Consider the following 27,257-nt stretch of genomic DNA (forward strand, 5'->3'; position numbering starts at 1 on the left):
TTTTTAAGCAACATTCGTAGTGACATCGAAATGCTGACCAGCCTGTTAAAAAAAAAAAAAAAAAAAAACCCTAAACTAGCTTTGAAGTTTTTATGTCTAATATAAACACTGGAAGTAGAAATGTGTTGATATTTTAAGGTAGCAAGTATTGGGTTGTTCAGAAAGTAATTTCTTTTTTTTTTTTTTTTTTTTCCTAACAGAGGGTTTAATTGTATTTTTTCACAGCCAACTTCACAATTAAGCTGCATAGTCATTATACATTTTGACAGCTGATATAGCAAGGCTTCTTTGTGAAAGAGTTCGACTGATTCTATGAAATAGATTTTGGTTGGTGCCCTATCAAGTATGGAAAGTGAAAAGCAGCATTTTCGGCATATTTTAATTTTTTATTATCGAAAAGGTAAAAATGTTGCTTAAGCAAGAAAAGATTTATCCGATGTGTATGGAGAAAGATGTATTGATAGAACGACAGTGCCAAAACTGGTTTGCAAAATTTCGATCCGGCAATTTTGATCTTGAAGATCACCACGTTCTGGAAGGTCTAAAGCTGATGGAGAGTTTAAGAACATGAGGAACCCATGTTTGAACATGAGGAACACATGTTTGAAATTAAAACTAGGTGTTTCAAATGACCAAGAACGGTCGAATTCGATAAATTTAATCTTTCAGCAATCTCACGAGTTGCTGTTGCATCAATTAATAATGCCTTTATTGTGTCTTCAACTGGCCTTCCAAAATGTGGTGCATCTTCAAGATCAAAACTGCCAGATCGAAATTTTGCAAACTAGTTTGGGCATTGTCGTTCTGTCAATACATCTGCTCCATACACATCGGATAATTTTTTCTTACTTGAACAGCATTTTTACCTATTCGATAGTAAAAAAGTAAAATATGCCGAAAATGCTGCTTTTCACTTCCCATCATTAAAAGGGCACCAACCAAAAATTACTGCGCAGAATCAATCGAACTTTTTCACAAACATGCCTTACTATAATCAGCTGTCAAAATATATATTGACTATGTAGCTTAAGTGGGAAGTTTGCCGTGAAAAATTACAATTAAGCCCTCTGTTGGGAAAAACGAAATTACTTTCCGAACAACCCAATTATAGTTTAAAATAAAAACTATACTTGAGCTATTGTTGGATTTATTTACGTTTCAAATATGAAGTGAAGAATGAATTGCTTATCGAATGCGAAATCATATTTGAAACTAAAGTCTTGAAAGTATTTCTTTTTATAACGTGAAATTTCCTTCATTGTTATCAAACATTATCCAAAGATAATTAAAGAATGAGGCCTGTTGCATTTTTATCGTGAAAATCATGTAGCAGATAGTGGGCAACACGATAACCAATTTTTTCAGTCTGTCACGGGGGGGGGGAATAGTCTGCAGAGGTGGTTACAAAAACAGATTTTCGATTGCGATATAAGCAGATGTTAGGTAAGCGTAAATTTCTGATTTTAAATTGAAGTCAAATTTAAGTTATCTACTACACCCACGATACAAAAACATTTCTTGTTTTTTTATTCCCCTTCGAGCAGAAAGACTAGATTGAAAAACACCGTAAGACCATCTGGCCGGTCTATCTGTCTTCCGGTCTAGGAATACTTAATAATTTTCCACATCTGTTTCTTAATATGTTACATCCAGTAATTTGTTCTAAAATCTTATCTCACGTAAAATCATGGAGGTAGGAAGTAATAAGGCCTTACCTTCATGTGTAAAATCAATAGGCAGGGGGGGGGGGGAGCTTCCTTTCAAAAGATAAGCAAAGAGCAAGATAAGCAAGAAAACATGATCTGAGTTTTCGATGGTAAAATTCTTTTGTATTTTAAATAACGATCGCAATTGAGAAATTTTTTAGTTTTATTAAAGCATTCAATTTATATCTTTTGTTAGCAATGATATTAATACTGAAAATTTTTTAAGCTAACATGCAGTGTGAATTTTACAATAAGTTAATAGTTTAAATTCTAGCTAGTTGTTTATAACTCTTACTAGTCTACTAAAAACTAGTTCCTACTAGTTTTAACCAAATAAATATTTTCAGAAATTTCTTTAAAAATTCGAACATGATTGAGGAACTTTATAATCGGGTGTAAATATGGAAACGATTTGTACAAATCCAAAGCATGAAGGTCCTTCTGAAAACTGAGATATACTCTTCAATTAGCGATTATGGTTTATATTCTTTAAATACATTAAAATAAAGTGGAAACATTTGTAGTATTTTATGTTAATTAATCAGTTATTATGATTTAAAGTTTACTTTAACTTCTTCTTTCCGTAAGCCTCACCAGAATACGAATTATTTCTTGCGTTTTTAAGCCGAGGGTTTGAACGTTTTGGATCTTCTGACAGCCTCGCTTTGCAGCTGCTTCCTATCATCAGCTTTGCCAAAGTTTATTCCGGCTTTAGCCATTTTACTAGCCCAACATTTAAATATGCGTATCTTATTTTTGTACCGTCTGTTTTGTGTGTAGCCTCAGACTAGGTTACCTACATCGAAATTATTTCATCTTACGTTGTGTTAAATATCCGCAAGTAGCAGAGGTTCGTCTGTAGCATAAGTATTACCTTCCGTTCATTTAAGAGTTAAATCAAAAGGCTCTTTTAACTTTCTTTATGACTTGGTAATTTGGTTCAGATAAAGCGGTAACTTTCTCTGCAATCACATAGAGCCTGCAGGACATTAAGAACAAGCTTCTAGACATAGCAGAGCCCTATACATTAACAGTACAAAACAATTTTCCCTTGTAATTCCTGTTTATTTTATTCAATTAAAAAGCGCTTTTATTTTTTCTTCATTTTAACCCCCCCCCAAAAAAAAATGATATTCGACCACGATGGGCCTATCAATAAAAGACTGGGTCAAAATCAATAAAGTAACATAGATATTATTTCAGTTTTAAATCTGTAAAGTTAACCATTCTTTATGAAACTAGCATGCACTGTACGTATACTGCACAGGGATGCCTTTATAACTGTGCTTCTGATCATTAAGACGGGGCAATTTTATTTACGTCTGCCAGCTTTCGCTAACTGAAATCGTCAGGAGAGTGCGTTGTCATAAAGGTAACCCCGCAACCTTACAAAGATCAGTTTTTGATTTGGAGGAAAAGTTCATTATGTTTGAATATCGCTTTGAAAATAAGGTTTCAGACCGCTACTCTAATCTAAAAAGCAGCCGAAAAATGGTATCCCTCTTACCCATCAATAATCCAGCATCAAGCTGTCGCATCTTCATGAAGACTGCTTTCTTCAAGCTCAAAATTGATCTTCATAAGTGTGTGGGCATCTGTATGTTTGGGAACCTTTATGAAAGTTTCTGTCTTCGATCGGTAGGCAACTTGCATAAAGATGTCGGTAGTTTTATGACAGAGCACCGTTATTCAGCAGTCCAACTGTATTCTTCTACTAAATAAAGTAAAGCAAAAACGGATGCAACGTTCCTCCATGCATATTCCTGTTGAATTAAGGGTTAACATACGCAACCAGCATTGGAAAATCAGTGATTTGAAATCCGGAGAGGGAGTAAATTGATTTTAACTTTCCTGCTCCAAAATTCCCAAAAGTGTCTACAGCTGGACTTCTATGATTCCAAATTCTCGAACTTGTTGTTCAAGGAAATGTATTAAATCGGTATTAACTCCTTTTAAATCGAATTTTTTATTGCTCGAAGCTTTTTTATGCTGTTTTCAGTTTCGTGTTATGGAAGTTCGATTGTGTACCGCACAATGGCTGAATACCAATTCAGCCGATTCCGAATTCCTATATGCACCAGACAGTTTAAATCGCATAAAGCATAAAAATAATTCAGTCGGAAATATTCATTGAATTCTATTTTCAGCTAGAACGAATTGGAATTATTCCCTTATATGATGTGTACATCAGTCTGAAAAGAGGTTAGAACTAACGTTCTGAACAACGTAAGACATCTTACAAATGATTTACCTTTTCAAACTATTATTTATACACAAAAATCGTACAAAAATGTTTTCGCTTCATTTTGTATTAGTATAACAAACAAGCTTTAACCGCATTTTTAAGAGTTTAATAGACCTGACAAGGAGGTCACTTGTAATTATAAACACACGGAACTGCTAAAAAAAAAAAAAAAAAAAAACCCCAATACACCCGACTGATACTTAGTAGGTTTCTCAAAAGAAGAGCAGAAATTGCCGCAACATGTACTCAAAGAGCATGATGGAGTACTCTGCAGTTAATGAAAATTATACTTTTTACTGAGTGGTCTATATATAATATTATCGCATTAAGAGATGTAGAATTTCTCTGTTTCACAGGGCGTTGCATGGTATCGAGGAAAACAAACAAAATCTGAAATGTTTCAGATTTTAAATTACGTCCAAAGGGACGTTTTTTAACATTTTGTGTGTTACCTTTCTTTATTAAATATCATGTTCCTCGCACTTAAACCATAAGATCCAGTGCAACAGCAATATCGCAAAATAGTTTTAAAACGAGCATATCTTTAGAATTTCCGATACAGAGACTCACGCGCTGGAGATAAAAATGTTTTTTTCTGCACAACGTTGCCATTGCTCGCTTTGAAATCCTTGAGTTTGTTAATCAAAAATTCGTCAAAGTTTTAAAAAATAGGAAATCGATCATAAAACAAATTTCAAATTTCAAATTTGGTCTTCCACATGCTCATATTCGTTGGAGGATTACGTTATTCAAAATTCGATGACTCTATGTACCGTTATTTTATGACAATGCGAGAAATATACATAAATTTATGCAGATTTTTCATTATTTAATTTCTTCAAATATAATGCAGGACTCTAACATTTTGTGGCAACAGTTTGAAAAGTGAACCGACATTTATGAGTCCGACGCAAAATGCCAAAACGAAACTAATAGTCCTTCGGGATTCAAATCCCTTTGGACTAAAAAAAAAAACACTAATCTCTGTTTCTTATATAACGGTCATGATGCATGAGCTCGCACAACCCCCCCCCCCCCAAAAAAAAAATCTTTCAGCCAATAATAATATTAAAATTTATTGAACCGATAGAAGTAAATTAAATCTATTAACTCTGCTTATTCTTAAGCTAAGCTTCATACAGAAATTTACATATTCTTCTCTTGTTTGCTGTCCTGCTAACTTGTAATCCTTTCTTGAAAAATACAAAAGATTATTCAAGAACGAGCGCACAAAGGCATCTTTTCCATTAGGTACAAAGCCTCCGTGTGCTTTGCCATATCCAAATTACCTAATCTAGATTCAAAAACGAGGGCGCAGAGTGCGCCAACTTAACAGTGTTTGTTAAGAATAAAGAAGTTTTGAACCGGTTATGACTGCAAATAAGTCTTTATGCCTTAGCTATATCACGTTTTAAGTCATTCGCATCAAAATTTTCATTATATATATATATAAACATACACAAAGCGTGCTCATTTAAAGTCCCGTGCCATCGGTTTAACTGTCGACGGCTGTAGACATTCATAAAAGTGGTGTCTATGTAAAGTGGCCATGCGCTGCTAGATGAGACCGCTTACAGCGCCACCTGGTGGAAAACGGTGTAGTTAGCGTTCCTATATTGACAATGGTACGAGATAGGAGAAAGAAACTGTAGAGAATTTAACTGTAGAGAATTTAACTGTAGAGAAAGAAATTGTAGAGCATCATCGATTTAGTACAAAAAGACACCTTGTGGATATAATTGCTAAAAACAAAAGCTGAAAAACTCAGATTTTTTTTTAGCGATTCCTGGAACTGCAACATCACGAAACTTGAACAAAAGGAGAAAAGATTATCGCTCTGACGAAAAACGCGCCTTCATCTCCGCGAAGTGGTATCGCTTGTAATTCACAATCGAGAGGACTTTGTTTTACTTCTTTGAAGGGCGGTGGTTACCTACAGTAACCACCTTTTCTATTGAACGTCTTACTCACTAGTGTGAGTGGTTTTCAAGACTGATCGTCTTTGTGTGTGTGATTATGGCAAAGCCTCGAGGGCTATCTGTCTGAGGGAAGGGATGCCTTCGTGGAGGACTTTCTAAAGGAAACTGGCTCATATACACGTTACAGATGGAGAAAACCACGAAAACGCCCATGCAGCCAGCCCGTTCGCGGGATTCGAACCTCGGACCGAACTACCAGTGTTCAGCGACTTTACCGCTCGGCCGCTGGTGGACATACTGATCGTCTCTTGTAGCTCACTAGATGGCAATCAAGAAACATAAGCCAGCAGTTGATGCAGCAATAAGTCTTCAAGAAAATAAGCATCAGCCATCGAAGACAACATCTTCGATGGCTGATGCTTATTTTCTTGACATCGAAGACAACATCGAAGACAACATCATCGAAGACGATGTGCACTCTGCAGCACCAAGAAAAAGCCTGTAAGATCAGTGTGGGAATGCAGCACATGCAAAGTTTCCCTCTGCTTGAAAAAGAAAAACTGTTTCCATGAGTACTGTAGAGACTGATTTGTAGGATTGTGTTCTGTGGGCGGTGATCACTGACACTAACCACCAGAAGTGGTTATTTTTTTTTTTTTTTTCAGAAGTTCTCAACGCAATTTGAGCTTAATGTGCGAAATTTCTGCACTGTGCAAATACGCCACTCCTGTTCACCTCAGACAGCTATAAAAAAGATACCATCTCCTATATGTTGAAATTCATTGTCAAGGAGCGATTCTCAAAAAATGATTATTGTAACATGGTTCTGTGATGTGAGGCACGACCAGCAGCGTGGTTCTATCGGCAATTTTTTTCTGAAGGTCCGCATCCTTCACACAAAACCATTGTACAGGTTGTGAAACGTGTAAGGGAGACAGGCTGTGTGACTAGCTGACTTCAATATAGCAAACCAGCAAAGGTAGGGTGGAAAGTGCTATAAGAAGATGTATTATCATACGCCCCCACATATCTGCGCACAAGAGAGATCAGAGAAAGCTGCGGCCTTACAAAAAGTCGCGTTTGGAAAATCCTAAACGAATTAGAGGTGATCAGCCATACTGTTCAAGGCCTCATCAGGCATTACTGGAGGGGTTGTGAGAGGCGTTTCGTACAGTGGAACTTCATCAAGAACCAGATAGAAGTCAGCCAACATTCTTGGCAGATATAGGGGTAACGGATGAGGTATGCGTTTCGCGGAATGAAAAGTACAATAAGCAAAACATCCATTGCTGCGCACAGGAAGATCCATGATGTTGTGCCGAAGTTCGACATCAAGTACGGTTTTCGATTGTTCGGTATGAAATTCATAATAACAGGCTAATCGGCCCAGTATTTTACCACGATACATTAATGGCCGCACGATATTTCGAACTTCTGCAAGACGAAATACTCGATTTTTTGAGAACTTGCCGTTGCTTCAACTCCGGAATGGATGGGTTCAACATGACGGCTTTAGGCGCACAAGACATCATCAGTAAAGCAGTACCTGATGAAGATATTCGGAGAACGAATAATCGGGTATGGTGGTTTGGAAGAATAACATCCATGCTCATTTAACTTGACTCTGATGGACTTTTTCCTGTGAGACTACCATAAACAGCAGCTGTAGGCGACCCTTCACAAATATTGCGGGACCTTCAACGACATATTCAGGGATAAATAGAAGGGCTAGCTCATTTCTTCGTTCGACTCCTCGCCGACGCGAGCCTAGTGGGGGGACGTAACAGGCAATAATCTGACGTCACTGTGATGCCACCTGTCCTGATTTCCCGCGTTTAAAACACTAGTTTCATTGAGCTGCGAGACGATTTTCTAGAGGTTACATATCCCAAATTAATTTTAATAATATATATATCTGTTTTCTAATAATGTATATATTTAAAATAATTTATATATATGTAATTTTAGTCAGTTTTTATTTTAAATTCTATATTGTAAAATATCGTTTACGTAATATGGCTTTTTGCGCTGCAGTAACGTGCCGTAGCACTTACAGAAGTATGAAAGGATGAGATATTTTGTTTCATGGGACCAAAGGATCCAAATGAGAGTTTGCTTTTGACGAAAGAATGGATACACAAATGTCAAAGAGAAGATTCTATTAATGTGAAGAGCGGAAAAATCTGCAGCGAACATTTTCTATGCAGTGTTTATGAAGATGATATGAAAAATCGATTGTTTGGATAGCCACAAAAAGAAACTGTTGAAATGGAATGCTGTGCCGAAAGTAAATTATGATGGCAATAATAAATCGAAATTGATGATGACAATAATAAATCAAATTTTAATGATTTTGAAATAAAACTCACAAATGAAAATGTAGATCATCTTGAATGTTTAAGGATAAACAAGAATGCATTGATAATTTGAAGAACAAAATAATATCCTTAGAAAATTGTATTAAAGTATTGAAAAATAGAGAAAAGAACAATTTTAGAATGTTTGTTCAGCGACAAAGAAGGTGAACGACATCTAGACAGAAATTGGTATCAGAAATTAAAATCTCAAATAGCGAAATTTTTTTTTTGGGGGGGGGGAACACAAATCGGAGAATTTGGAAAAATGTCTAAAGCCTATTTTTATAAAGACGCAGATTAATGCATTACTGAAAAAGAAGAAAAAAATCAGGTGGACTAGTGAAAATATTTCACGTAGCATCGTCATCATAAGAGCTCTGTCATCTTAAAGCTATGATTTTTGGAAAGAAAAAAATTGGAATATCTTTACCTAGTATTATCAAATTAAAGAAATGGTGTTTATTTTATTTTTTAGTGTTTTCTAAATTTTAGTGTAGTCCAAGAATTCAAAGTAATGTTCTTACTCTAAAGAAGGAAAGAGGCGAATATTTGTATTCTGTAGAAAAAATATGCGTTCTCAGTTTCGACGAAATGCATATAGATTGAAAACTCTGCTATGACTCTAAACTGGACTAAGTTGGTTCTTTTCAAAATGTGCAGTTTGTTTGAATCAGAGTCTCATTTTGCGCTCTGCCTCAAATTACTGAGAAACCGCGTTTTAGATAGAGGATTTGTTTTAGAAGATGTAACTGTTTGAAATTTTGATATTATTAAAGAGGTTTTAAATAGAGATTGAGAAGAAATCAAATTGTTTCACAAACTAAAACCAAATTATTTAATGGTCAAGGGAAACGAGAGACAAAAAGTCGCTCCAGAGAAAACATTATTTTCAAAAAGTACCGCAAAAGGTATACTCTACCCCACAGGAAATCAGAAAGCATCTGACTTCTATGAGTTAATCGATAATATCTTCCGTATTATGTGTATGGGTGTATTTAATTATGGCAAAGCACACTAGGGCTATCTGCCTAAGGGGAGGGATGCCTTCGTGGAGGACTTTCTAAGGAAAACTGGCTCGCATACACGTTACACATGGGGAAAACCACGAAAACACCCATGCAGCCAGCCCGTTCGCGGGATTCGAACCTCGGACCGAACTACCAGTGTTCAGCGACTTTACCGCTCGGCCGCTGGTGGGACTCTTCGGTATTATGAATAGTACCAAAATAGTACCAACAAGAATAACAAGTATTTAACAAACTAATTTTGTAAAGTACTTGTTAAAGTTATTCTTATTGTATCCTTTGTAACTAATTATTGATTAGATTTTGTGCTAGATTAGCATTCTAGATAAAATATAATAGTATAAAACATCAAAGTAATTGGCATAAAAAAACCTGCTTCCTTTACTCACACTTTGGAAAAATTAAATAACTGTTTTAGGTACTCTGAATAAAGCTATTTTGTCAAAATTAAGGTAACAATCTTATATACATTTATTTAATTGTAATATAGATATAAGTATAAATTACAAAATTATTTAAAAAATATCTATTATATTGAATCGGAAGAGAATTATAACGATGTAAAATTTACAATTAGGCAAAAAATGAAACGTAGGTTAGCAGAAATGTTGCCATATATGTCATATATGTTTAAACCTATGTCAATGTAAAGTTGTATTTTGAGTAAATTTAAATAGCTGCTATTATAGTTATCTTAGAAGCAGCATAAAAATTCTCTCAGTTAGTATGCAAATAAAGAAATGATTAGAAAAAAACGTGCATTAAATAAAAAAAAACCTGCAAATAAAAATAAAAAAAAACCACGGAACTTTATGTTAAAAGAGTAGCACATTTTATCTATTATTTTAAAATTGAGTAAGCATTATTAAATTTTTAATGGTTCAGTCTAAAATTCATAAAGCAGTAACATTGCCTTTTCCAAATTATAGCTATCTTTCACACACAGCTCATTTTAAACGCTGGTTCAAAAACGCTAATTTCCAAGCTGTGAATTATATTGGCGCGCTCAGCGTCATCATGGCTACGTCATCACTTCTCACTTTCTGCTTCAGGGGGAAAAGCTCTATGAGCTAGCCCTTCTCTTCTAAGTCACTTATCACTGCCAAATTTCAGGTATCTGGACGTTTTCCCGAACTAGAAATTCGACCGCAATTCTTTGTTCCACGCTGCAAGCCAGCTGTTGTTTGCTCAACATTCTCGCGACAGCCGGACTTGACTGAGCAAGTTCTAATCTGAACGGCAAGTAAGGTGGGTAGACTCAAAGAGAAATCAATTAAGAAAGACCATCAGGTATGTAAGATTGGTCAGAAATTATAAAGACCATTATTAAAATGAGAACCTGCCATTTCATAGGAATGAAAATTAACGAAGATGGTAATGGATCATATAAGAATTTGTAGAAACTGCCCCGAAAAGAAACGTTCTCCAGAACACGTCTTCACCTATCCGACAATACTTGCAGCTCAGCAAAGCTTGGAGGAATTTCCTTTCCAGGAAGATCCTGTATAGTGGAAAGATTGTAGAACTGCCAAAAAGCTGGAATTTCCACCATGGATCCATTTGACTTCTCAAACAACACGATACCAACCAACCAAAGAAGGTGGGGTTATGTGGCCAAGGACACTCAGCTCTGTGCATGTGTAGTGATTTGTAACAGCAACAGTCCATGTCATGTTTGAATCCATATGTATTATACTAAAAAAAATTTTACTTGGTGTAAAAAGAAAACAAGCTGTTCGGATAACTGAAGTTTCGGATATCTGCAGTTCCGGAAAACTTGACTTCAATTGAACAAACTATCTAATAACAGTATACTTGCTTTTCTAATTACCATACTGAAAATTACTAATAACGTAAAATATGTACTTTGTATATCAAAATAAAAAGATCACGAATTTATTATTGATCAAAGTTTCTAAAACATTGTGAGATGGCATGATTTGACGCATCGCATTAGGATCATTAACCATTAAATGCCCTAGAGAGAATAAAACACGGGAAGATCTTTTTAAAGCCTAAAAAATAGTCAAACAACTTTAAGCACTTGCTTATTAAAATATCAAGAGGAAGCGCAGTGATAAAATAACGATAACCTAGAGCCATCCAATTTTGAATAACGTACGTCTCCACCCGAATACGGGCAACTGGAAGCTCGAATTTGGAATTTGTTTTATTATCAATTTCATATTTTGTAAAGCATTTATGAGTTTTTGATTAAGAAACTCAACGATTTCGAAGCGAGCAATGGCAACACTGTACGGGGGAAAAAAAATTATCGCTAGTGTGCAAGATTGTATCGGAAATTCTAAAAATATGCTCTTCTTAAGTCATTTTGCGATATTTCTGTAGAATTGAATTTTGTCGTTTAAGTAGAAAACAGTTTAGTAGCTTTATGGTAGAACATGATATTTAATAAATAAAAGTAACACACAAAACGTTTAAAAAGTGTCCCTTTGGACTTAATATAACATCTGAAAGATTTCAGTTTCATTTTTTTTTCGGGGGGATCTCGACGTGACATGAGACGAACAAAAAGTATATCAGCAATAAAAAAAAAACTAAACACACCGTTTTGTAAGCAAATAATTCTCTGTTGACTAATATTAAACCTTTGTCAAGACAATTTATTTTTCACTCAAAATTTTCATTTAAAAAAAAAAAGATCACAAGGACTTATGGGCCGGGATGTGCGTATAATAATGGTTTGCATTCTTTAAATTTCATCTGATTATTTGGAGAATGAAATGTAATTAACGTATTTACTTGCGTAATAGTCGCACCCCCAGTTTTGAAGCAGAAGAAATCCTCAAAAATGCGCAATATTGTGTAGTACATTTCCTCACATAAAATAGTCGCTCCTAGACTTTCACAATGAAAAATTGACAACCAAAGTGCGACTGTTACGCAAGTAAACACGGTAACTTTGCATCTAAACCATCATTTGAAGTTTTTTCTTTTAATAATCAAGTTATTTTTAAATCTTTTCTTGTTAAATAGATTTACAAACCAGGAAATAAATTAATAGCTCATACAAATCTTGCTAGCAGTTGAATCCTAAATGACTTTTGCTCAGTAAATAGGTTTCCCATTCCGTTCAGAGGTGGATTTATAATGTTGCGCAAGTCGCAATTACGAAGATCACCAAATTCTAAGATACTCCAAAATTATTAATTAATTTTAGAATAATACTAAATATAACCGATAATTTAAGAAGAGAGCCTTCCACCCTCAAGCGATTGATTGGTCCCCCTCTTCCTAAATGAGCCACTGATTAACTACTGACCTCTTCCTAAATCCGCCACTGATATTGTTTATGTCGAAGGGTAGTGATGAAATTTGATAGATTAGAAAGCTGCATTTATATTGAAATATTTCTTTGATATATCTATTTAATCTAAAACTAATTTTTTTTTTTTTTTTTTTTTTTTATTTTTCTCTTTCAGCCTTGAAGCGACCCATGTCGTTTTTTGCAACCAGAGGAAAAAGGTTCGATGATTCGATAGTAGGCAGAATGTCCAAACTTCATTAGAAAATAATTTTCCTTTCTTTTGGTGTTATCAAGTGTGTTTCTGTTAAATAAAATATGATTATGTCTACAGATGTAAAATGAAGGAAAGTTCTTGGGATTCATTTCTATAAACTAACCAGAGAAAAAAAATATCCGATGTTAAAAAAAAGTTGTTTTACGATTAGATGAATTAATGTAAAATAAAAAAAGATAATAAAAGATACGAGTTTAAAATATCTTGTATATTTTTTAACACCTCACACTTATTTCACACATTTACCATTATTTAAACATTTACGTTTCTCAGTTCGTTACAACAATGATATAAAAAGAGTACTTTCTGAATTAAATAATTTACAGATATACCATGCAGTGAGTGAAATGACAGTTATCGTTATTAATCAAAACATAGTTAAATTCCTTGACACATATCCTCGCTTGCAGAAGGTGTAATTACTCAGATGCAAGTTCACTTCTGAATCAGCAGGAAAATGAGAATAGCGAAAAATATTACTTTATGTTATTTTACCGTAATAAAAAAAACTGAGTTTCGGCATATTCAAATTTCGTATTGTTCTGGGAAAGTTTACAATTGGGGTGCTCTTTGTTTTTTCGCCGATTCTTTTTTGACGCCAAGAAGGCACAATTCCAAGATGGCCGCTACACAAAACCAAAATAAGAAGTCAAAGGAATTGCATAAACTCAGTGTCCATGTACACATCAATCTATTTTTACTTAAAAAACATCAGACAATTGCACAAACTCGGCATTGCGCACTGCCTTGACTTTGTCCATGTGCACGTCATCGATATATTTTCCCTTAAAAAAATTCAGGAAAATGATGAAGTCATATAAGGTTAAAACAAAGTTACGGTATCCTGACGGTAACGGCAATGGAAGCTAAAACTAAGTTAAAACGGTACTTTTTCGTTTCGCCGGCGCAAATCTCGCCAAGCAGACTTTATTGGCAACAGAATACACATAAAAAAGTTAACAAATTGCTAGTTCTAACATTTTTTTATTTTGAAGGCATAAAATTTTTAATATCGTTTAAAATTTTGTAAAAAGACAATAAATAAAGACAATAAATTTGTAGAAAGACATTAATTTAAGAATTTATTATGCTTTCGTGGTACAACATTCTGATTCGCCGATTCATATCACGTGACCCCAAATGATATCATCTCATGTAAACTACGCTACAAAAATCTAATTCTCTCGGTAATTGTCTACATTAATTTCAACTGAACTCTTAATATGGAATACAAATTTAAATGCAAGAATAATTTCAATTCGTACGAACAGCTTACGCAGAAATTATGTAAAACCGCAGTGCTTTACTTCGTTAGTGGACTGTCAATTAGAATGGATGAATTTAACCCTTTACTTTGCCTTTTCTATATTTTCGTCTTCGGGTGAGCGGTGTGATTACATCCTAATTGACTTAATTACCGCGAATGGCCTCGGGCATAAAATTCAACTATCTGGTAAAATTTCTATGTAATTGTATGCCAGTATTGAAAGAGACAATTTATCTGATAAGAAATGGCTGCGACTTGTTTTGAAAATGAGGCGTAAAACGTTACCAGTGAAGATATTCCGTTTGTCGTCGGCTGTACCAGTTTTAGCGACTTTATCGCCTGCGCCTGCAAAACGGAAAAGTACCGTTAAAACTATCATAGTAAACAGAAATGGGTTTTCATTGCCAAAACTGAACAAATTTGTCGGCAATCGAAGGATATCCAATTGTACACTAAAGCCTTGTTTTGTTATCGGGACCGAATTCAAATATCACCAAGAGCTGATGATCTGGCGAAAAATTCGAAATGTAAAAATAATGGTCAAAATATTTACGACATGGTTTAACTGAAGAAAAATACAAGGTAAAAAATAAGATAACAGCTATTTGTATAATTAGAAATTTTTAATGTAAATTTAAACAACTTAAAAATTTTTTTAAAAAGCTGGTTAGGGAATTTAATGAATTAAGAAAAATGAGTAGGCATGAAACTGAGAATATTATTTTAAATTTCTGAAAATATTAGCGTTATAGAACGCTACTGCCGCCACATTAACTCAAATAAAAATCTAATTGGTTACGTTCATTGCCGCGTTGAAGTCTATTTCGCACTATCCAATAACCTTTCAAAAGTTTGAGCATTGATAACTAGTATCGGGATCGATAAAATTATACTTACGGCTCACGCAGGAATGTTCAAATCCGGATCTTCCCATCTCCATTTCAGTACTTCTTTCGAATTAGAGCAGAACTTAGTTGTATGGTTTTTATTTGTAAAACCTCCTACTAAAGTGAATGATTCCTTGTTCCTGCAGAAATTAGGCACTGTTCTGTTATCGCAAACCGGATTCAGATATCGCCAAAAGCTGATGATCTAGAAAAAAATTCGAAGCATAAAAATAATCACCAAAATTTTTACAATGGACTTCAGAAAAGAAAAATCCAAAGGAAAACAATAACATATATTCGTAAAATTAGAAGCTTTTAATGAAAATTAAAGAGCTTCCGCAAAGGAATCAGGGGAAAAAATTCGGTTATCGAACTAAAATTAATGCGAAGACTGTGGATATCATTCAAAATGTCTAAAAACATACGCAGGTGCACACAGCAACTAAAAAATATCTCTGCAAATTTCGCCGTACACCCACTGGAGAGGAAGGACACGACCAGCGTTATTTTTTGGCGCGAAAACAGACTTTCGTCAACTTTGATAATATTACCAGTGCCTCCAATTTTAACTGACGGTCTAGATATTACTGCATGACCATAGACTTCCCATATGCAACTGTTCCAATCCACAACAATGTAGTGATTCATATCAAGTTGATACTGACCAAATTCAGAGGAAGAAAATTTTAAACACCACACATGTTTCATCATTAGATAAGTTCTAAATCTTCTTAGCCGCGTTAAATCCAGTAATAATAAAAACACAAGTTATCTTTACATCTATAGAATTTGTATTTTCGTTGCCAATATTGATAACGCATTCTTAAACTTTTTTAAAAATGTAAACATTATAACGAATTTAGAAGTAGACATCGGCGATTTCATATGAACCATTTGGCGAGTTTAGCGAAACATTTGGCGACGACTCCGGTCCTGATAACTTAACAGTACCAGGAATTAATTGCATAGAAGATGTTTAATTAATTAGGCGAGTTCCAAATTTTTAAATCCATGGTAAATGCAAGAATAATTAAAACAAAAATAACCGTTAAAACTTTAGAATTTGTATTCGCGTTGCCAATTTTGAAATGCATTCCTTAACTTTTTTAAAACGTAAACATTGTAACAGTTTTAAAAATAAACAGTGGTGACTACATTACAGAGGCTGTTCACACATTTTTTAGACGATGTATATTGTATTCACAAAACTAAATTACATGAAATTCTGTGGATTCTCTTTATGGAGGCACCTGTTTCTGTTGTTGTTGGTCCAAGCTCACTTGTCGTGATACCCCTTGTCGTTGGCAATAGCCTTTAACACCCTTACAGTTGACAGCGCGATTTAGCTCAGTTCCACCGCCCCCAATTTTGATGGACAGGTGTCTACCACCCCTCTCCCCTTCCAACACACCACACAAGAAGACTTTCGGCTGGCCGCATTGCATCACCGACACTAAACATTTACAAACATCCGGGACTCGAGCACGGCAGTCAGCGAAGCTAACCACTATACCGGTAAGGCGGGCTGCAGGCCTAATAGGTGGCGACTGATTTGTCCTGGTTTAATCCAGTTTAAACCGGTTGATCCGCTTCCTCGAACCGGTTTCATCCAGTTTGATCCGGTCCAGAACGATTTGAACTGGTTTAATCCACTTCAGACCGGTTTAAACCACTTCAGACCGGTTTGAACCAGTTTGCATCCAATTCAAACTCATTCAGTCCGGTTTAATCCAGACTAATCTAACCGGTTTCATCCAGTTTGATCCGGTTCAGGCCGGTTTGAACCGGTTGAACTAGTTTTCATCCAGTTCACACCGGTTCAGTCCGGTTTGATTCATCCAGTTTGATCCGGTTCAGACCGATTTGAACAGGTTTAATCCAGTTTAAACCAGTTCAAACCGGTTGATCCACTTCAGACCGGTTTAATCCGGTTGAACTAGTTTTCATCCGATTCAAACTGTTTCAGTTCGGTTTTATCCCGTTTTAACCGGTTTAATTGAGATCAAATCGGTTTCATCCAGTTTGATCCGGTTCGGTTAAAACAGTTCAATCCGGTTTAATCCGGCGACACTCAGGGATTTGAGCCCTCCGGTATAATATAAATAAATAATTTATATAGAGAGGAGGAATTCGATTTATTGTGTCCGAAAATACCCAGTTATGGCAAAAGTCATCAAAACTATCTGCTTGTGAATGGAGATACATTCAGGAGGATTTTCGAAGTTATTTTGCCCTTCATACATGAAGAAAATTATTAAAACCACACGAAGCTGTAATAATCAACCACTACAAGCAAAAACCGGGCAAATTCGCAACGTTTCACAGTTTTAACAACTGGACCACTGATTAGCCTGGCTCAAACGAATCATCTGAATCCCATCATTTGTGGACAGAAAAAGGGAGAAAAAAATTCAAGCTTCAACTGCGGACAAAGATTTCGATACAAGGAGCACTTAGGCAACCGGATCTACAACACTGCTGTACATCATGATCAAGAACTATTACACATTCTATTCCAGTGATACCAAAATAGATCGCATAATCCCGGAAAGCTTCTGAAATAGCCGCTATTCTAAGACAATCCTTGCGAGGTAAGAAGGAAAAAGAGATTATTGACTGTATTCCCGTCTGGGGAGTTATAAAGGAGAAAGAAACATTAGGGTCAAGTCTCGTTCTATAACCTTTAAGCGCCTTTTCAGAATAATACCTCACTTTCGTAGTAGTACCATTTCAGAGACCATTGGGGGCGGAGGAAGTAAATGAATCACATACTGAACTATTCTAAATGCAGTAGAATAAAACAGAACCTCTATTTCTTGGATTAAACCGGCACCGTAAATCAAAATTATTATCCCATATTTGAAATTTCACATAGTCAGACTGTCTTATGTCTATACGTCAAATATGAAATTATTTTTAAGGGAGCGAATTTTATCTTTTTGGCCCAAACGGCGTTAGCGCAGAAGGGTTGTCAATTTCGTTTTGGCATTTTGTGTCGGTTCACTATAAATATCGGTTCAATTTTCAAATTGTTGCCACCAAATATTAGAGCTCTGCTTTATATTTAAGGAAATTAAATAATGAAGAGTTTGCATGAATGTAGGTATGTTTCTCGCCCTGCGAAAAAACAACGGTACATAGAGACATCAAATTTTCAATAAAGTAATCCGAATATGGGTATCTGGAAGCCAGAATTATTGATGTTTATATTATCTATATCATATTTTGTGAACCTAACAAATTTTTGACTAACAAACTCAGCGATTTGAAAGCGAGCAATGACAATACTGTACGAAGGGGGGAAAAAAAGGAAAAACATTTTTATCTCCAACGCGCGAGACTGTGTAACCGAAATTCTAAAGATAGGCTCATTTTAAAATTGAGTTTTATGATTTAAGTGCAAAGTACATGGTATTTAATAAATAAAAGCAACACACGAAACCTTAAAAAAGGGCGTTTCTAAAACTTAAGCGAATTTTTTATTAACAAACTCAACGAAGTCAAAGCGAGTACTGGAAACACTGAACGAGTAAAAAAAAAAAAAAAAAAAAAAAAAAAAAAAAAAAAAAAAAGGTAAAACATTTTTATCTCCAACGCGCGAGACTGTGCACCAAAAATTCTAAAGATATGCTCTTCTTAAATTAATTTGTGATATTTCTGTCGAATTGAATTTTATGATTTAAGTGCAAAGAACACGATATTTAATAAATAAAAATAACACACAAAACGTTTGGGCATAATATAAAATCCGAAAGGTTTCAGTTTTTTTGGGGGGTTTTTACATTGTATAATATTTTGCTTTAGTAATTATTTTGTATTTGCTAAAAAATAAAATAATATTCCCAGAGATTTATAGTCGAACAAACGCCGCTGATATTAAATAAAAACTTGCGCCCTCCCCCCTTGAATGGTATTTAGCGACTCTAGCTTTCGTAGTGTAGGGGCCGAGTTCGATTTCGAAGAAGACATCAATGTTTCTAAATGTATAGTTTGTGTGCGGCAGGGGTCACTCTAAATATGTCGTGACCCGAAAGTCCTCTCAAGGAGTAATTGGTAGGGGAAAAGGCGTGGGAGACCCGTGGACCCGTCTTGCCAAGACGCTGTCCTTCTAAATTCGGGGGCGGGGCATAAAGTCCTACTGTCACCTACATGGTGGCCAAGGCTCTTGTCAACGACAGGCTCAATCTTACCTCCTTGCCAGGACGAATTTCGTAAGCTTCCTCTGACATCAGATAAGCGGCATTAGTCAAAACAACAATAAATTAAGCAAGAATCAACCTCAAATTAACATCCGTTTCATAAAAATGTCTACCCATTTCGAGACAGTCCATTTTCGTCAAGATGCAAAAATGGTCGACTTTATTTTAACAGGGAATACTCTTCCTCCTTCAAGAAAGGGATCTTTGCCTCTTTTTCCATCAAAAAATGGTTGGTGTTTTCTACAAGGTCTACTTCAATCTAAGGCATGTTTTTGTCCAGTTTCACAAATGACACTGAACCACTGAAAGTCACTGTAGTGACCACACTGAAACATGGAATCGGGGTCCATGTTTCAGTGTGGTCACTACAGACTTTCAAATTACCTTTCCTTCAAACCACCGTAGGAAAGAACTGGCAGTTTGCATGGGCATCACTTTGTTCTCGACTGCCAACGTGTGTGGAATCCACAGAGTAATTTAATTAACTTTTCTTTAATGTGAATGTTTTCCGAAAACGTTACGTCTACAAGATTAATACTAACTGAAAGCATGGACCGAAGTGTGGCCTATTCTGATAAATAACAGCATACACAAGATCAGTGTTTGCCTGAGTAATGGATGTTTCCCATGCGCTCTTGACCCTCAGTGAAGTACTTAACCACTCAAACACACTAGTCCTACACAGACACTGTTCCTCATGCGGTGCTTGGTATCACTCAGGCCGACGCGAGCCTAGTGGGGGGACGTAACAGGCAATAATCTGACGTCACTGTGATGCCACCTGTCCTGATTTCCCGCGTTTAAAACACTAGTTTCATTGAGCTGCGAGACGATTTTCTAGAGGTTACATATCCCAAATTTTAATAATATATATATCTGTTTTCTAATAATGTATATATTTAAAATAATTTATATATATGTAATTTTAGTCAGTTTTTATTTTAAATTCTATATTGTAAAATATCGTTTACGTAATATGGCTTTTTGCGCTGCAGTAACGTGCCGTAGCACTTACAGAAGTATGAAAGGATGAGATATTTTGTTTCATGGGACCAAAGGATCCAAATGAAAGTTTGTTTTGACGAAAGAATGGATACACAAATGTCAAAGAGAAGATTCTATTAATGTGAAGAGCGGAAAAATCTGCAGCGAACATTTTCTATGCAGTGTTTATGAAGATGATATGAAAAATCGATTGTTTGGATAGCCACAAAAAGAAACTGTTGAAATGGAATGCTGTGCCGAAAGTAAATTATGATGGCAATAATAAATCGAAATTGATGATGACAATAATAAATCAAATTTTAATGATTTTGAAATAAAACTCACAAATTAAAATGTAGATCATCTTGAATGTGTAAGGATAAACAAGAATGCATTGATAATTTGAAGAACAAAATAATATCCTTAGAAAATTGTATTAAATTGTATTAAAGTATTGAAAAATAGAGAAAAGAACAATTTTAGAATGTTTGTTCAGCGACAAAGAAGGTGGACGACATCTAGACAGAAATTGGTATCAGAAATTAAAATCTCAAATAGCAAAATTTTGGGGGGGGGGGTGGGGGGAACACAAATCGGAGAATTTGGAAAAATGTCTAAAGCCTATTTTTATACAGACGCAGATTAATGCATTACTGAAAAAGAAGAAAAAAATCAGGTGGACTTGTGAAAATATTTCACGTAGCATCGTCATAAGAGCTCTGTCATCTTAAAGCTATGATTTTTGGAAAGAAAAAAAATTGGAATATCTTTACCTAGTATTATCAAATTAAAGAAATGGTGTTTATTTTATTTTTTTAGTGTTTTCTAAATTTTAGTGCAGTCCAAGAATTCAAAGTAATGTTCTTACTCTAAAGAAGGAAAGAGGCGAATATTTGTATTCTGTAGAAAAAATATGCGTTCTCAGTTTCGACGAAATGCATATAGATTGAAAACTCTGCTATGACTCTAAACTGGACTAAGTTGGTTCTTTTCAAAATGTGCAGTTTGTTTGAATCAGAGTCTCATTTCGCGCTCTGCCTCAAATTACTGAGAAACCGCGTTTTAGATAGAGGATTTGTTTTAGAAGATGTAACTGTTTGAAATTTTGATATTATTAAAGATGTTTTAAATAGAGATTGAGAAGAAATCAAATTGTGTCACAAACTAAAACCAAATTATTTAATGGTCAAGGGAAACGAGAGACAAAAAGTCGCTCCAGAGAAAACATTATTTTCAAAAAGTACCGCAAAAGGTATACTCTACCCCACAGGAAATCAGAAATCATCTGACTTCTATGAGTTAATCGATAATATCTTCGGTATTATGTGTATGGGTGTATTTAATTATGGCAAAGCACACTAGGGCTATCTGCCTAAGGGGAGGAATGCCTTCGTGGAGAAAACTGGCTCGTATACACGTTACACATGGGGAAAACCACGAAAACACCCATGCAGCCAGCCCGTTCACGGGATTCGAATCTCGGACCGAACTACCAGTGTTCAGCGACTTTACCGCTCGGCCGCTGGTGGGCCTCTTCGGTATTATGAATAGTACCAAAATAGTACCAACAAGAATAACAAGTATTTAACAAACTAATTTTGTAAAGTACTTGTTAAAGTTTTTCTTATTGTATCCTTTGTAATTATTGATTAGATTTTGTGCTAGATTAGCATTCTAGATAAAATATAATAGTATAAAACATCAAAGTAATTGGCATAAAAAGACCTGCTTCCTTTACTCACACTTTTGAAAAATTAAATAACTGTTTTAGGTACTCTGAATAAAGCTATTTTGTCAAAATTAAGGTAACAATCTTATATACATTTATTTAATTATAATATAGATATAAGTATAAATTACAAAATTATTTAAAAAATATCTATTATATTGAATCGGAAGAGAATTATAACGATGTAAAATTTACAGTTAGGCAAAAAATGAAACGTAGGTTAGCAGAAATGTTGCCATATATGTCATATATGTTTAAACCTATGTCAATGTAAAGTTGTATTTTGAGTAAATTTAAATAGCTGCTATTATAGTTATCTTAGAAGCAGCATAAAAATTCTCTCAGTTAGTATGCAAATAAAGAAATGATTAGAAAAAAACGTGCATTAAATAAAAAAAAACCTGCAAATAAAAATAAAAAAAAACCACGGAACTTTATGTTAAAAGAGTAGCACATTTTTATCTATTATTTTAAAATTGAGTAAGCATTATTAAATTTTTAATGGTTCAGTCTAAAATTCATAAAGCAGTAACATTGCCTTTTCCAAATTATAGCTATCTTTCACACACAGCTCATTTTAAACGCTGGTTCAAAAACGCTAATTTCCAAGCTGTGAATTATATTGGCGCGCTCAGCGTCATCATGGCTTCGTCATCACTTCTCACTTTCTGATTCAGGGGAAAAAGCTCTATGAGCTAGCCCTTCTCTTCTAAGTCACTTATGACTGCCAAATTTCAGGTATCTGGGCGTTTTCCCGAACTAGAAATTCGACCGCAATTCTTTGTTTCACGCTGCAAGCCAGCTGTTGTTTGCTCAACATTCTCGCGACAGCCGGACTTGACTGAGCAAGTTCTAATCTGAACCCTTCTCTTCTAAGTCCTGCGACATATTACAGATGTTTCTGCAAAAGTATCCCCTGCTATGCTACAACGTATGTAACGTAAAGTTCTAACAAGGATCCAGATGTCCACGAGGTGTTTTTTCGTACTAAATCGATGATGCCTTACAACTTAGTACTTCACTTTTGCCTCCTGTCTCTTATCGTTTTCGAGATAGGAACGCTAACTCTGCCGTTTTCCACCAGCTGGCGTTGAAAGCTGTCTCATCTAGTATCTCATACCCGCTTTACTTAGTATATCTACAGACCACTTTTATTATTATTCGGCAGTTAAACGGATAGTACCGGACTTTATTGGGCACTCAATATATATATGATATAAATTATGGGGCAGGTATATACAAATTTGAACTCTCATAAATTGCATGCATTTACTAAACTCAAAGAGGATTCTGAGGGAAATAAAAATAATTTGCAAGTTAATAATTGGTATATACATTAAAAAGCCTACATTATTTAAATTTTCTTGTTTGCATAGTATTTAAGGATTTTTTTTGGGGGGGGGAGATGAGTGGCAGCATTTTTGGAATGCAGTTTAAACATATTGTATCAATATGAAATGACTTGACTAGAAGAGAAACACGCTAATGGGATAATCAAAATCGTAAAAACAACCTGTATTTAGCGTAAGTATATCTTTTTCTAGGTATTTCTTTTTTTTTCTTCTTTCTAGGTATTTCTTTCTCTTGATGAGGAGGGACCTTTAGCTGCCCTCGAAATCGATTGAGTGTTTCGATATACTGACGCTAAATACAAGGTTGTTTTTACGATTTTGAATGCAATGACTTACACGATAGACAGATTCATCGAAACAGAATTCTCTCTGCAACTTACGTGGTGAAATTATGATCTCTGGTATTATTTTAATTCGAATTCCCATTTTCAAAAGACAGACTTGTGTTTATGACTAAAGTTATATTTTACAGTCTCTAAGACTTCATATAACCTTTTTGCATAAGTCATATAAAAATACTGGGGAATATCTGCCTATATGGCTTCTATGTATGGATTTACTATTTATTTGGTATATTTTATTATGGTAAAGCACTCCTGGGCTACCTGCTTTGGAGAAGGAATGCCTTCTTGGAGGATTTTCTAAGGGAAACTATTCAGCGCTTCTACTGCTCGGCCGTTGCTGAGCGCTTTTATATATAAATAAAACAGCATACTGCGGTACCAAAGGGTCTGAGCATGGATGTTTTTCGGAGAGGCATGGTTGTTTGTAAAGGTATAGTGTCCGTGCGTCACGGGGCCCCTCTAAATATGTGGCGAGCCGAAAATCCTCTCGAGAGGTCGATGGTAAAGGAAGGGGGTGTAGAAGACACTCGAACCCGTTCCCTCGGGGTGCTTTCCATGAAAATTTAGGGCGGCACTGAGCGCAGTCCTATTGTTTGTCACCTGTATGGTCCTTGGAGTTCTTACCAAGGACAGGCGCAATCTTGCACGTTTGGCCACGACGAATTTCGTGAACTTGTTAATGATATTACTGTCAGACAAGTGAGATAAGTGACAACAACATATATAAACAAATGAATTTTATTTTGAAGAAATCAATCCGTTTCACCGGCCGTTTTGTGACCTTGCACAAAGAATTTTTATAAGACTTGGACTTTATAAAGCTTTATCTACGTATCTGAATAACGGGTATTTTTGAATCAAAAACTTAAAAATATTTTTTTTTAAGTACATTATTTCTTCTTAAAAGACTATACGTTAAACTATACGTTATGGTATACGTAATGGTAAACTAAAAATCACTAGATTTTTTAAAAAATTATGAAAAATGAACAAGTTGTTATATAAGGCTGATGTTTACAACAAAATTTTTATTTATATGCTTTACAGTAAATGTTCCCGTCATCACAAGCACATGTCCAACACTATGACATACCATTTCAGTTCAGGTATCTTTTGATTTATCTATAAACTCTTATAAATAACTCTTAGTTCCTTTCAGTCATATACTATACGTAGAGTGCTTGTAAACAGATCTAATTGAATCGGTGCTTCCTTTAAATGCAGGTTTCATTCTTCTGTTAAACATCGACTTGTCATTTGCTGTACATTTTCAGAGAAGCTGCCCAGGTGGGAAAGTAGTTAGCGATTTGCAGGGATTTGAATCTTGGAGAAGGCATGAATGTAAATTGTCTTGTCACTTTTTAGAGGCAACGGTGGCCACCCCTTAGTTGCTTTCGTAATAAAGTGGCCACTAGATTCCGACCTTATTAGTGGCCAACGTCTATAACAGCTAGTGCCCACCATTGGCGGGGGGAACCAGAGAATAAGGAAATGGTTTTCTCAAAAAATTGGCAACAGCGACAAAATATGTTGACGAAGTCCTTTGCCGTGTCGATTGCAGCCTTGTACACTAGGTTCCTTCAGATGTCCACATAGTGTTAATGCGAACAATAGTCACGGTAGCTAGTCGACAGGTCTAAGCCGAAACAATCTATCAATCTTCACTCCCAAAACGGCATTCAAATAATTCCAAACTTCAGTGCTGCTGGATCCTTATTATGTTGGAAACGCTGACACAGCTGTATCTTTCACAAATTCTGCCAGAGTTTACTCCATACATATATAATAAACCCGCCCACCGAACTGAGGTAGCAGCTGTTATGATAGGATGAAAAAGTCATTGAAGATACTTCTGAATATTTGATAGCGAATCGTTGCTGATAAGCATATGGACATGTGGAGCGTGGATTAGCGTGAGCCAAAAATATGGGCTCTGTGATATTAATCATATTAATATATCATATGTTAATATGTGAGGATATGCACATTACATGAACTAATAAGCCCCCTATTCTCCAACGAATCGAATATTGCTTACACACCGACCAGCATACTTACGTCGTGGCCAAAGACCAACCCTTATTTTCAATCCCTAATGATCCGTCTCGAGTAATTAATTATTTTGACTACTGAATGCTGATCTTAACTCGTCAACAGTACAGAGAGAATTAAAATTTTATAATTGCACAATTATATCTCTTAGACTGTTTTTAATTACTCTCGTTTCCGAAAAAATTACGTGTAAATATAAACATTGATCGGCTGACTGCGTATACAACCCACACAATTCTTTTTTTAAATTTTTGCCCTTCTTTTTTCTTTGTCTTTCTGAATCATATTAACCAAGATGCTGATGTCAATGCAAACGCTGGAAATCATTACTGAAGTAACAGTAAATAATAAGTAAAGTTGTAAGGATCTTAAGTTTTACTAACGTTTATTTTATTTTAAATCTTTACTATCACTTCTTATTTTCTACTTCCGGCCAGAATTATAAGCGTTAAGGTTTTTATGCAAAGTTTGTCTGGCGAACGCCAAGTATTTAAGTTGTGGCTTTTTGCCAAGCGAGAGAGAGGAAGCAGTGAGTCGAAGCAGGCCGCTTACTTTAGAAGTTACGCAGTTGCTGTTTGCCTTCCAGGCCAGAGGTTTTAATCCTCTTGATAAATTGTAAACGTATTGTAGTGTTCACAGATCTCTGTACTACATACGCTTCCTGTTAATATCCGGCCAATCTTACACGTTTATTATTCTAAAGTTAAATTAGAGTTTAGTTTTATTTTTATACTTTTACGTTTTGACCCCAAGTAGCGGGTCGGTGTATTCCGAAGTACGGAAGTCATTGTAAATAGAGAAAAATAAAGGGTTTTGTATACCCTTCTTGTGTATCCTGTTTACTTCCCACAGTTTTGAACATAGCTTTAGTAAGCTCTCTGTTCCGAGTCAGGTCCTTGCATGTTCCCTAAGAAGGTTAGAAGGAACATTGAACCTGATAAAGTAAACAAATCATGTTCTAAATTTCATTCGTCTCTAACATCTTAAAACTAACATTAAAGCTATTCGCAGAATGCAAATCATAATATTAGATCAAAATACTAAGATTTGTAACATCCTACGCATTGTGTAATTGAAATATTAAAATTCTCAATTTTGAATGTATAAAAATAACATCTTATGCGTTTTTGAAAATAAAAATACAAATAAATAAATGTTCAAAATAAAACTTGGGATTCCTCTTCAAATTGCTTTACAAATCGTTGCCATTCTCAGCTTAAAATATATAATTGTGTAAAGTGTTTTCAAATGCTCAGATAGTGTTTTTGTGTTTTAAAACAATTCGTATAAAATTGAGAATAGATATGCGAGAACAGAAAAAAAAAAGATAATCTGAAAGGTCTCAGATTTTAAATTACGTCTAAAGCAGCATTCTTTTTAACAGTTTATATGTTAGCTTTATTTATTAAATATCACGTTCTTCGCACTTAAACCATAAAATTTAGTTCAAGAGCAATATCGCAAAATAGTTCTTTAGAATTTCCGCTACAAAGTCTAGCGCACTGGAGATAAAAATGTTTTTCTGTACAACGTTGCCATTGCTCGCTTTTAAATCATTGAGTTTGTTACTCAAAAATTTGTTAAAGTCTTACAAAATATGAAATCGATAATAAAACAAATTCCAAATTTAAAATTTGGGCTTCCACATG

General features: G+C 35.1%; 1 long non-coding RNA gene across 1 annotated transcript in view; it reads right to left on the minus strand.

Annotated features, from left to right (window-relative positions):
• Positions 1-27,257, minus strand: part of LOC118192071 (uncharacterized) — a 296,284-nt gene that overhangs the window by 224,329 nt on the left and 44,698 nt on the right. Inside the window, exon 2 of the long non-coding RNA XR_015043452.1 lies at positions 14,959-15,153. This is a non-coding gene — a long non-coding RNA (uncharacterized LOC118192071). The remainder of the gene's footprint in view (positions 1-14,958; positions 15,154-27,257) is intronic.

The sequence above is a fragment of the Stegodyphus dumicola genome, chromosome 10 (assembly GCF_044657685.1).
Source record: "Stegodyphus dumicola isolate Sdum_Otavi_A_Nest chromosome 10, ASM4465768v1".
Taxonomy (NCBI): Eukaryota; Metazoa; Arthropoda; class Arachnida; order Araneae; family Eresidae; genus Stegodyphus; species Stegodyphus dumicola.